Below are 14,828 nucleotides of genomic sequence, written 5' to 3'. Positions count from 1 at the left end.
ATATATTGTTTGATGAATTAATTTATACCAACTGTCTCTCTTAAAAGCAATCTTTTCAATGAAAGGACATGACTATTTTACCTATTACTATTAATTCAAATACATAAGTGTTATATAAATATTTCTTGAGACATGATAAACATTTATGTCAGTTTTATTTAAAATAAATTTTTATTAATTTCAGAATCTGACATATCTTAAAGGAATACATATACATAAAAAAAATGTACAGATCTCTATATGATTTTCACTGGAATTTCTGAAGTCAGATTCAGAATAATGTATTTGAAACATTACACTCAAATTAACTTCAAATTTAAATATACATGCATTAATAAAAAATTCTTAGTGTTACAAGCTTGAAAATTTACTGCAATCTATATGATCAATATTGTTTCTGGAACGTTAAATTACTTAATACCTGTAGAAGGCTTAGAACATCATCATTATAATGCCTATAAAAACCATGGCATTCCATGATAATTACAGTTTTAAAAAGTAAACTCAATCTTTTTCACTCCTTTTGGCCTAAGAGAAATATAACTTTGACTAATGTGATAAAATAGCTGTGTGATTTTATGTAGCTTGACCACCTGGAGAGGAGAATATTGATTCTATAATTAACTGTGACCTGCAAAGTTCAGCCACCAAAATTACATTTTTATAAAACTAATTTCCCGCTCTCAGAGTTTCAGAGATTTCATGGAAAGAAAGTTGAATAAAAAGAAGATATTTAAAGGGAAATAATCACTAAAACGGTCATCATGATTGTGCTTGCCTATAATTAATTTTAATTATATATTTATTAATAAAATAAAATAGATTCTTAAAAAATTGATTTTGTGTGTGTGTGCTAGAGATTGAACCCAGGGGTGCTTAACCACTGAACCACATCCCTAGCCCTTTGTATTTTTTATTTTGAAACAGGATAAGAGGGTCTTGCTAAGTTGCTTAGGCTGAGGCTGGTCTTGTACTTGGATCTTCCTGCTTCAGCCTCCCAAGATGCTAGAATTAGAGGCATGAACCATCATGTCTGACCTCACTGGGATCTTAGTGAAATATTTGGCATCTGAGATGGTAAGGACTGTAAAATCTCAAGTTTTCACATTTTATTTTTTTGTGAGGGTCTCTAATACATTTTTAAGAACACATTGCCCTAATTGAAATTTTTAAATATGATCCCAAACACCATTTTCAAGGCAAAATGTAGTTCTAAATTAAAAAATGAGATAAAATGGATTAATTTTGTTGTCATATTAATGAAGGAAATGTTTATTATGGTTTGCCAAGCCTCTTCTTGCATATTATAAATATTAATAGTACTTTATGAAAATTTGCAAGAGGTACATATTGACTAATTTTATGAATGAGCAATATACACAGTTTATGTCTGCAAATTTATGTCTGCAAATTTATTTTTAAGTATCATACCTTTTAAGACATATTTTAAATGTCATGTTAATTTATACCAAATAATTCATGTTATAATGTAAAATGATCTTATATAACTTAAAATGTAATTTAATGTTTATTCTAAAATTTCCCAACAGTCAAAAAATGAAAAATTATACACACACATATGTATACTTATGTATGTATATGTATATATGCATATATATATATATATATATATATACATACATTTTTAAATGTTCTAAATGCATTGAGTTATATATAATAATGAAGTTCATTCTCACATATTCATAGATGCATGGAGTATAATTTGTTCCATTTCAATCTCCAGTACTTCCATTTTCCCTTTCTGCCTCCCTCCCCTGTTCCCTTCCTATGGTCTACTTGTCTTCCTTTTATGTATTTATTGCTATTTTAATTCATATATATATATGTATTTAGATATAATTTCACCTTTATGGATATATATATATATATATATATATATATATACACATATATAATTATTATGATATATGTCTAATTTCACCTTTAATGATATATGTGTTCATATATATATCCATAAAGGTAAAATTGATTGTGGTATATTCATACATGTATATAGAAAAATTTGGTCAAGGTCATTCCACAGTTTTTCCTCCTTCCTTCCCTTCTTTTCTTCCCTTCAATCCCCTTTCTCTACTCTACTGATCTCCTTTCTATTTTTATAAGGCCCACCCTACCCTTTCTTGTTTTGCCTTATTTTGTTCCAGATTTTACATATTCAAGAATACATTCGATCTTTGACTTTCTAAGTCTGGTTTATTTAACTTAAAGTTTTAGTGAAAGGAAGTCTTTCATTTTCATATTCACTATCTGTGTAACAAACTATATGAAGTTTCTTAGACATCCACTCAAAAATTTCATATTAACATTATTTAATATGAATATTTAATAAGCATCATGTGATTCTTTTTCTAAAACTGAAATCTTACTCTAGAGTGCTCAATTTCACTTAATATTCCTAGTAATTGGTCAATAATAAAATAATAATATTGACTTAATTTTTTTATTATGGCTATTCATTCAATTTCCTTAGAAATAAAGATAAAGATTCTTGTATAAATGATTTATTGGAAGAGAGTTCACAGGAGTAATCTCTTAAAGAGTAACATAACAGACCTAAGGTCTGGGAAGAAGTACACTCAGATAAAATTTTAGTCAAGTGTAGCCTCAGCTTGATCCCATGAGAAGTTCTTGAGCATGAGTGGCGGCAGAGTCACCTCCTCTTGAAGCAAGTAGGCTAGAGTTTGTATGGCTGTATCAATAATTGACAGTGTCTTTGTAACTCCCAGAAGAAAACATAATTTCCCAAGTGAGGTGATTACAGTCACTGAAGCCAATTCCCTGGAAATATTGTAAGCTGTTGTAAATTGTAAGCAGTGAGCACTCCAAACTCATAGAACATGGGAGATGAATTTATCTGGTTGTCAAAAGAAATCTGGGCAGAATACCAAAAGAGTCTGCTACTGTGGCATTATGTCACATTGTTGAGATGCCACATTATGCTTTAATTATTTTTTGTTGAGAATATTGTATTGCTTCTCTCTTTATCAAGTACAATGTTGTTATTTTTGTCCCAATGATTCCTTTCATATGAGAAAGCCTATTTTTAACAGAAATTTATGAAAGATTAAAAGCTGGATCAAAGTTCATATTCACTTTAATTTGATAAATATTTCCAAATTGAATTGGATATTCTTTAAAACTTAATAAAAACTCTGAATTAAAGTTTGAATCCTTAATTATCTTGATAGGAAAATGTTGTCTCAGCTGTTTGACTTTTTTTTTTTTTTTTTTTTTTTGGTACTCAGGATTGAACTCAGAGATGCTCTATCACTGAGTTACAGTTTAGCCCTTTTTCATTTGGATTTGGGATCTTGCTATGATGCTGAGGCTGTCTTCAAACTTTCAAACTTGCAATCCTCCTGTTTCAGCATCTACAGTCACTGAGACTAAAGGCCTGCATCATTACACCCATCTTGCTTAGTTCTATTTTCTTTTATTCTTAGTACTAGGAATCTAAACTAGGGAAACTTAACAACTGAGCCACATCAACAGTCCATTTTATTTATTTATTTTTTATCATGAGACAGGTTCTTGCTAAGTTGTTCTGAGCCTCACTAAGTTGAAGGGGCTGGCTTTGAACTTTTCTACCTCAGCCTCCTGAGCCTCTGGGATTATAGGCATGTGCCTCCTTGCCCAGCCACCTTTCCATTTTTTATTTACATATCATTTTGCATAGATTCATGCATAAAAATAACAAATATTTAATTTTCACAATAAACTATTCTTTGTCTATACTTTATTAGACAACTAATATTTGTTCTTGTCAAATTGTAGGAACTAAAACATATGTTAAAAATTAATACTTTAAAAAATTTTTTTGTTGTAGATGGACACAATACGTTGATTTATTTATTTATTTGTTTGTTTATTTTTATGTGGTGCTTATGACTGAACCCAGTACCTCACACATGCGAAACAAGCATTATGCCAATGAGCCACAATCCCAGCCCTAAAATTAATACATTGTAAGATATTTAACATATATCATAACAGTTTTGTCTTTTGAACTTTGTATTTTCACTATAAAGAAATATTTAAATTTATGATATTGGTTTTATTCACCTTTAATAGTTTCTGATCTTTGTTTCTTATTTTCAGAGGTCTCTAATTTCATGAAAATTTATTTACATAAGAAAAATCCCCACATATTTTTTTCTGAATATTTGAAAATTCTCTTTTATTGAAATAAAATTTTTAATTTTTTTTCTTAGAATCAAAATTAAATTTGATACATATGTACATCAAATTATAAGTAAAACTCATTGTGTTTAATTGAAACCTATGGCTCTAGCAGAACTTAAATGATATTAACTGCAAAATCACAGAATGTTTATGTGCCTAAAACTTTATAAGTAAAGATACAATTTAGAAAGTTGATGAATTGGTCCTTATCTTAATAATAAAAGTTTTAAGATGACTATGAAAAGAATAAATTTTATTTAAAATATAAAATAATTTAAAAATTGCAAATGCTGGTTTTTCGTTAGCTTTAAAAGTTGTAATACTTTCAATGATACAATTCTTTCTCATGTGAATTATATTCTTTTTAAAAATGATTTTCAGCTATTGATATTTTATCATGACTATATAACTAGCTTACAGTTTGCCAAATTGTTTTGGAATGAAACAATTTTCAATTTGCTTTCTTTTTCATGATTTTTTAGTTTATCCATGATGTAATTTATAATTACAATTCTGTTAAGGAGTCACAATACAATCTTAGGATAATTGATTTACTTGTATTCATATTGACTAGATAAATCCCAATAATATTTCCTTCATTGGTCACATATCTATATCTATATATATAGAAACTCATAAACACACACACACAAAAATTACAATTCAACACATATTTACATTTTGTAAAACTTGTTCTACATCAAGAGAAAAATGAGAGGAATACAATACTAATAATTTTTAAATTTCCAAGTATTTCTAAATCAAGCTAAATATTTTAGTGACCTATAAGTATATATTCAAGGAATTAATCAGTATATTTGTAATGTGATGCAATAGTTTTATATTAGGCTAATACTCAAAATGGATCTAGTTCAAATTCTTAGTTTAACTTCTTTCATAAATCATGAAAATAAGTATATAAGTCATTTTAAATTTAAATATCACCGAAAGTTTTAATCATCTCCACGTAACATTTTAGTATAGGGTAATATGGATGGCCTTTTCTTATTCCATTTACATCCAAATTATTCCCATTGATGTATATGGTGAATTTTTTTTATTGGTTGTTCAAAACATTACAAAGCTCTTGACATATCATATTTCATACATTAGATTCAAGTGGGTTATGAACTCCCATTTTTACCCCAAATACAGATTGCAGAATCACATCAGTTTACACATCCACATTTTTACATAATGCCATATTAGTAACTGTTGTATTAAAGCAAAATCAAAGAACAATTCTAATGCTTCACAGTTTTGAAGAACTTTGCAAACAGCTGCTTTTTCTACAACATTGGTGACAACAGTGAAACTAAATGCCTTGTCACCCACTTTTTATCAAAAATTCTAATTCAAAAATTCAACTTCAAGTTGTATCTAATCAGCTTTTTCACCACTGTGACCAAAAGACTTAACAAGAACAATTTTAAGTATAAAAATTTTATTTGGGGTTCAGGGTTTCAGAGGTCTGAGTCCACAGATGGCCAACTCCATTTCTTTGAATCTGAGGTAAGGCAGAACATTACAGCAGAAGTGTGTGATGGAGGAAAGCAGCTCAAGACTTAGCAATTAGCAGACAGAGCTTAAGCTTGGTTTACCAGGGACAAAATACATACCTCCAAGGCATGCTCCCAAGAGCCTACCTCCACCAGCCCCACTCTACCTATCCACAGTTACCACCCAGGTAATACATTCAAGAGGATTAATGCACTGATTAGTTTAAAATTCTAATATCTCAATCATTTTACCTGTTGTCTTTCTTGCATTATCTCACACATGAACTTCTGGGGGGTACCTCATATCTAAACCATAACAAAACAAAATTGTCTTTTTTTCTTAAAAAAAACTTCTCATGTGTTTTTCACACCTTACTGAAGACAGTGGTCTTTATCCACACTTGACTTGTCTAAATATTGCAATGGGGACAAAGGGAAACATCTGGATACAGTAGGGTTTACCAATTCTGGATTTTCTTTTCAGTAATAGATTTAACTATAATTACTGAATTTCACTGACAATGCATGCATGAAGATCAGTACTATGATAAAATGTGAGCTATATTATTATCTTTCCAGTTTTGAACTCTACATCAAAGTTAAATCAGTGCTACTTATTCTAGTAAGTAAAAATGATATCCTATTTTAAATTGTTAATATTTTATAGCAGTTCCTGAAGTAAAATTCATGGTTATTTCTTAGTAAAAATGACCATTAAAATCCTCTTTCTATGTATTTTCTCATTAGCTATAAAAAATGATGGGTGTCTCTCCACTTCTCTTCATAGAGTTTGGTGCTATCTAGTGAAAAAATTTAATAGCAATTTTACTTGTGCCCTCATTATTGGTGTGCTGTAGTCATTTTCTACTTTCCAATGACTTTGAAAATGATCTTGTACAGTAGTGGCTTCTTATTATCCAGAAATGTACTAGGAATAGGTGTAATCTCATTATACCCACAGCCGCTCAGTAGAAAAATATGTAATATTCATTTGAATATCTGTGAGGTAGTAGAGGAGAGTTGAATAGCTTCATTTTCTCTGCCATAAGATGGTACAATTACATTTATTTTTTTAAATGAAAAACTCATAAAATTATACAGTGACAATCAGCACAAATGTCGAGTTGCCATTTGCATAAGAGAAATGGGTTATAGGATAAACCTCTAATTTAGCTAATGGAATTTTGAAATAGTGGTTATAAGCAAAGTGAAATAAAACACAATGGTCTTAGTCGACTCTTTTTTATAATCACTTACGTTTTTATTGCTAATTCACCTAATTGAAGTCAGGAGTAAATACATCATTAGCTCCTGATAACTTAGGATAGGGTCAAATTTTAATGTTACAAAGGATATCTAAAGGCCTAAAAGAAGGATGCACAGATATGCTGAATAGTGTTAGAAATGCAAGGAAAAAAAATAATTTAAACTGCAAGTTCTGATTCCTGGTTGTAGCAACAATGCTTTTTCAAATCACTTGTGACATTATTAAAGCTATGTTTTAAATCACTTAATATCTATTAAAGCAATTACTTTGTTAGCATATAAAAAAGAAAACAACAATAAATAATACAATTTCCTGATAAATTTTTAAATCAAGCAAACACATGGATATTGTGGCACTCTATCTGAGGATTATGACTTAAAACCTTAAATTAATAAGCCAATATACAAAGAAGTAATAATGTGAAATAATTAACTTGTAAAATGGTATTAAATTTTAAAAATATTAATTAAAGTAGCACATCTTCTTAATTATATTAAAACTTAAAATAGTGAAATTTTCCCATTACCAGATCTTGGGACCTATCTCTGTCATGTTTGCAAAATATTACAAATATTAACAGCCATACCAACCACATGCTCAAAACTTATGCATACCTTTACAAATCTAATCTGAGGAGCATATGTTCTTTAATTGAATTGTCAAAAAATTCAAATATATTCATTCATTAATAATAGCTAACATTTGGTGAAGTTATTGTTCCAAGAAGTATGTGAAGCACATTTGGTAAATTTAATCATCTCTCATAAACCTAATGATGGGGGAACGACTATTGCCAGCATATTACCGATGAGAAAATGGAGCCTACAGAGAGGTTCAGCAGATGCCAATACTGGAGATTCTTTCATTGGTTGCAGTGGGTCTTGTCTCCTTAACTGCTTTCTTCCCATATGCAATTACACAGATTAGATCAGATAAAACTGTTTTGGAGGCTTGATTCTACAATTAATCCTACCCAGAAGTCAAATTCATGATGGATGAAATACATTCTTAAAAACGTAATTATTTACTTCCTTGTCACTATGTCAATTGTAGATGGGTTAGCAGCTCAAATGTAAAACAAGTAATATTTTGGGGTGTACTTTTAAAATGATATCTGAAATCTTTTTGTCCTTAAACAAAAATGATTTATTTGCTAAATTCCTACCTGAATAATAAAGTGGTGCATCTACACTTTTTAATGTATTGTTGGACTAATTTTGTTGTTTACTATGTATAATGTCTGCTAAATGTTATGCTAAATATAATAAAGAATTTATTTAACAAGAAACATATTTCTCTCCCTCAATGTATTTACAGTCACATTTTTATCAGGTAAGATTTCCATTGTTTTAATTCAGTATGTAGTAAAATATACATACACATATGTAAGAGAAATATATGTAACTCATGGTATATTCACATTAATATATAACTTACGTAGGGATACTTAATAAAGAGAAGGTGAAAATACAGATCAAATCATTTTAATTGAAGTGTGAAGATTTAACTGCCCTGTGCCAACCAAATTTAAAAACTTGTGTTTACAGAGGGAGGCATTGTTTGCATTGTGTATGATTAAAAAAAAGGGGGGGTAATTGAACATTGGGATTTTATGTGACACGTCTTTTTGACTATTTATTCACTTAAACACTGTAGTCCAAACTGCGTAAGCAACAATGGGAATGACTGCAGTGTTTGGCAGAATAAGGAGCATCTTTAGCCTAACTCAGAATCAAAAGAACCTGAGTATGTTTGTAAAAAACATTTTCATGATGCCACACTGAATTCGGATAGATTAATGATAGAAAGCTTTTAAACTAAATCAATACTGCCATTAAATTATATTGGAAATTATCACACAAGTGACTGAAATTGATGTAAAATCTTCTCCAATGAAGATATATAAACATCAGGCATGATATATTCATAGAATGAGATATTCTCACTAATGGAAAAGTGAGAATACATGTATGAAGACAAGTTCTATCTAGTCTCAACCATGGGTAAGTGTTTTAAAAACTATTCTATTATGAATGGGTAAATACCAACTTAGTTTTATATATTTTTGAAAATGTTCTCATTTTCAATAGATAAATAAAGTTTAGTAAATGTATTACTTAAAGTCTCATAATGCTTATATCTCTGAGAAATTGCAAATTTTTTTCATTTCATATTATTAGCAGAAACTATCATTTTCATGGATCCTAGTACTCAATATTGCTGTATGTAAAATTTAAAGCAAAAAATTCCAGGTAATATATAGTTCCTTTGTCAATAAGAAAGGTTAATTAATGTGTATGAATTATTCAGTCATGAGTCTAAGAAAATAACTGTTTTTGTAAATGGCAGTATACTGATTTCAATCATTAACAAGTAAATATTATCTGTGTCTTATATTGTATGTCATTATTTTTAGGGACATCATTTTTGTCCATATCTCTTCTAGTTAAGCCGATTTTTATCATCTTTTTATTTTCTTATGAAGTAGTCAATCAATATCAAAATCACCCCACTTTATTCTTGAAACCCACTTGAATGTAATGTATGCAATATGATATGTCAAGAGCTTTGTAATGTTTTGAACAACCAATAAAAAAAATTAAAAAATAAATTTTACATTGATATCACTTGTATCTTAATTGGGTCTTTTATATTTCTGCTAGTTGAAGACTATGATTTCTATCTATCAAGCATCTATCATTTGTCTTATCAAAGCCGAATTCTATAAGAATCTCGATCTTCCAGGAAACAAGAAAAGTTAAAAGAATCCTCTCCTGCAATCCTTTTGTTTTTTAAAGAGGGACTGCTTTAAGAAACCACCTTTGCCTTTATGGTTATGAGACTATGGATGCTCCCCTTTTTTAGTTACAGGGAAAGACACAGTCCCTTCAAATTCTTATTCTTTACTTTAAAAATTATAAGTTAACTTTTCCCCCCTCAATTATCAATGGAAACATAATGCCTGTTATGCAAAGCTTTGAGATTTTTCTCCTTCTCTGAAGTCCTTAAATTTTGGCATACTTCAGCCTTAAACAGCATATAGCCCCTTTCTTTTGAAAGATCTTTTTTTTAATACCTTAAATGGGCTGAAACTTGCTTTGATCTAGTATACTGCCATGTCACTGGGTGAAATTGCTCTGATCTACTGTGCAACCATGCCACTCTTTCATCAATTTTCACAAACAGTTATTTCTAGACTTTTCCATTCCTCTGTAGAAGAAAAACACATTGACTTCATCTTAGATATAAATTTAGTAACACAGTTTTCACCTCTGCTGAATTAAACAGTCCCTTCAACTTCCTTGCAATCATTCTTTCTCATAAAGTCTAACCCTGGAGTTTATTTTAATTTGATCTAGCTTGGACTCTAATTATTAATAATGCTAACCTTTTACAATGTGTTTCAAGAATCCTACTCTCAGAAGATAGTTTTTTTTTTTTCTTTTCAACTTTTTACACCTAGTAGACCAACAGCACATCTTTGTCCCCAGGAGAGTTTATAATCTGTATCTGAACCCTTGTCCCTCACTCTTCTCAAATATTCTTGTTTAAATTAAAATTCGTCATATAAAATTATAATTTTCCATTTTTTATAATCTTCAAGTAGCTTGTTATTATTCATTTATTTATATTTATTTTTCAATGGTTTGATTAGAAAAATACATAAACATACTCTCTTCACTTTTATTTCAAGATTATTAACTTCAGAAAGCTTTCAGTGGTTGCATGTGAACCTTGTACATATTGTCAATTTAGTCACTTTACACTTTTTATGTTATTACTTTATGCATTCTCCTCTTTCCTAAAACCAGGAATAACACATCTGTGTCTATATACTCAGATAATCTATTTTTCAACTTCACATACACAATAATTGTCATATTCATTTGTGAAATTTCTGAAAGGCTCCCCAATATATTAAACACCTACCAGTTTATGGCCCAATGTAGAAATGATCTATTTGTATGTTAAGGCCAATAATTCCACCTGTGCAATGGAACCTGCATTAAGGATATTATTGACAATTTATTTTTTCTCTCCAGCAATAGTCCCTTCTCCATTATATACTACCCACCGGCATACAAACATGTTGCTATTTCTCTGATGTTCAAAAATAAAATAAAATAAATAAACCAAAATAATAAAATGTAATTTTCTGTTCTGTTCCTTTTTTCAAAACATCTTCCAATGAGACACACACACACACACACACACACACACACACACGGTTGCTGCTTCAATTTTTCTCTTCCCATTTTCTTTAAGAGGTGAGTCCCATTATAATTTAACTCCAAAGTTCTAATATTACTCCTGTTGAGGTTACTAATAACTTTAACTTTATAGATTTATTTATCAGCTCTTGATATTTCTGTTTTTTTGACTTATCAGCAGTATTTTTCATTATCATCAGCTTCTCTTTAGAGCACTCTCTTTGGTTTTTAAGACTATACACTTTACTTCTTACCTTTTGAATAAGAGTTCTACATTGCCAGTCTCTGCTTACTCTACATCTCAATATCATATCGAAACACCATAACACTGCAACTTTGGACTTCTTCATTTTTTTTTTTTTGTATTTACAAGCATCTATCCCTGTGGATTTAAATATTTGTATGCTGATAACTTTTAACTTTTTGTCTATATCTTCAAACTTTTCCCAAACTGTAGACATCATGTCGCACTGCTTATTCTACATTTTCATTTTGGACATATTTTGGTCATATGAGAGTCAAAATTTTTATAATACATCATTTTATGCCCTAAATCTATCTAGTATATTGGTATTTTTCATAAATTATGATATTTATTCAGACTTTATAATTATGATGGTTCTAACTTCAAATTGCAACTGGATTTTTCAAGATTAGAATTTTAGTACTCCACAAAGATTTATGGTCTTATAAGATAAGAGGTCCTTTTTAGGAATTCCAGAAATGTTGGTGTACTAGAAACACAACTGCTTTCCCATAATGGCTGTAAATTGATTAGATAACCCACAAAATATCAAATCCTGAAATTCAAATGGTGCAAAACAAGAACAAAAGAATTCCCAGGGTCTTGCAAAATAATGGGGGAATACACTCATAAGAAATTAAGTCACAGATAATTTTAACAAAATGAAAGTTTTTCAATGTCTAGAATATAATCAAGGACCAACAGGCACTTTAGAAGACCCAAGAGAAGAGTACACACACACACACACACACACACAGCAATAATATATCTGTTAGCACCCTAAGTATTGAGATATTCATAATTCAGCCGTTAAGTCACTATACTTGCTATAATAAAGAGCATAAATATACACTTATAGGATTTCAGCAGTGAACTAGAAAATATATGGACAACATGGATTTTAAATATAAACAAACAAATTTTAGAATGAAAAATTAAAATGGACAATTATTAAAAACAGGATGAGGCACAGATAACCATAAAGATAAAAAAAATCAAGAGAAGAAAAGACAAATAAAGGTGACAGTATAAATTTCTAGAATATTATTCCCAAGAGGGTACAATTAAGTAAATAATAATTAAGGAGTTAATAGACAATAACTTAATAAGTAATCAAATCTATTAACCTATAAAAAAAAGAATTCCAATAAATCTAAGATAGACAAAAATAATTCCACAAATAGTTAGAGCATGAAGATTTTCAGAAAGAACAGAAAACATTCTACTTTGCCAACAGCAAATTGCCTTAATTCGTTATTATACTGTCTTTTTGTCATCAACAATGAGAAACAGAAGACAATGGAATAATACTTCATATATGCTTTAAACACCATTGTAAAATTGAGGATTTCAATTTAACTGAAAACAATTATTTTTATTAAGAATATTTGAAGATAAAAATGTTTAGAAATTTCACAACTAACATCCCTCTAAAGGATGAATAGAGGACTTTGTGGAGACTGCATAAATAACATCCCACAGACCAATCAGAAGACTAAAATGGTAAGAAGAGGTCGAGAGTCACAAAGAGGTGTATGTGTAGAGAAACTAAGATACTACATTGATTGTATTAAATGATAATATTGGTATGTTTCACTAAATACACACAAGCACATGCAAGAGTTTAATTATTACAGCACAATGTCACATAAACATGATGTGTTTGAAATAGAGATAATAGAGTTAAGATGTTCTCTGGTTCTTGAATTGTCTGTGTTCAGGATGAAAGTATCAATAAAGTTTATCATTAATAAATCAAGAATGTTTGTCATAGTATGTATACAACTTCTAAAAATGTGAGATTGCATTCCAAATAAGTGACAGAAAAAATAAATAATTACAATGATTTCACATTTCAAAGATTTCACAAAATAAGTAAGAGTATAAAGAGGAATAGATATATGTTTGCTGTGAATATCAGGATAAGATTTTGTTCTGGCAGAGACAGTGTAGGTCTACTTGTAAGGTCATCTGGCAGTCCTCCTGAAAATTGGTACTGTACAGATGTTTAGTCTATAACTTATTAAACTGTACACATATATTTCGTGCAGTCTTTGGAATGAGTTATATTTCATATTTTTTAAAAGAAATCAAAGGAAAACCCTCAAATCTGTCATTACACTATTTGCAAAAATTCCATATTTGTAAATTTCTTCTATAAATGTTTCTTTGAAATCATTTTTTTAAATGGAATATATCTGAACATGTATGAATATGCTGTAAGGCACAGCACAGCCTGCTTGTGCTTAGGGAAAGCAGTAATAAATAAATCACGCACATACAAAATACATATTTATAAAGTGTTTAGACAAAAAGTCAGGATATGTCCTGTCAAGCTCAACTGAAAATGTGTGCATTGACTGACTCAATTGTTTTGCTGCTTTTCCCAAATACACAAATGTTTGTGAGTGCAGCATGTGTACCGTTTGAGGAAACACAAGTAAATTTTGGCAAGAAGATTTATTCACAAATATGGAATCTGAATATAATGACAATAGACTATATATATATATAATTTAAATATTCTGACTTTTTCATTGCGTTAATGACAGTCGTTTTTCAAAATTTCAATCTTAACTGTGCTTAAAAGTGAATGATCTTTAAAATTCCAGAGTACTTTCTATTCAAATAATTACAATTCTCTTCTTTCTTTGATATAATGACTTGCATCTATCAGTAAAGAAAATAAAAATTAATATTATAATCTGCATATTTCGATTCTTCCAAAACAACCACTTACAGAGTCACACACTTTTTTCCATGGTATGAATAGAATAACCAGATTATTGGTGAAACCGTTAGTGACTGCTGGCATTATGTTATATTCCTGCAACAGAATCACTGAAGGATAAGTGTGGTCATTTTGAAAATGATAACGCTAATTAGGAAACATTGAAATTTTAGTTGCTCTGCAGTATGGAATTGACAATGTTCAGTGCCTCTACCTATTTTCTAATACAATATAATACTCTACTCATCTTTTTAACATAAAATTTGACAAATTAGAGATATAATATTAATCTACAAGTTAAGCACTAACAGTATATATTTCTATTTTGCATGAATTTTTTGAAATAAGTCACTAGGATGTTAAATGATTAGACAGGAACAGAATTGTGTAATCAAGTAAGGTGATATACATGGGATGAATAGTCATTCCGAACATATAATTTGAGGGTGATTGAAGTGACTGAAAATATCTCCTGAAAGAGTCCCCCTATATACCCTATTGATAGAATCATTCTTTATTTCATGACCCAGTGTCATTTAAAGTACTCAAATAAAATTACCACCTGGAACATTTAAGTCCTGTAATCACTAGCTACCTTTAAAACTTTTAAAAATCTCTATAATTTTTTTTATTTATTTGTTGTCAGTGATAGGTAATCAAATTCAGGTCCTTA

Source organism: Marmota flaviventris, chromosome 4 (genome assembly GCF_047511675.1).
Source record: "Marmota flaviventris isolate mMarFla1 chromosome 4, mMarFla1.hap1, whole genome shotgun sequence".
NCBI classification, from domain to species: Eukaryota; Metazoa; Chordata; class Mammalia; order Rodentia; family Sciuridae; genus Marmota; species Marmota flaviventris.
The sequence above is the reverse complement of the archived record's forward strand: the minus strand, read 5'-3'. Positions refer to the sequence as shown.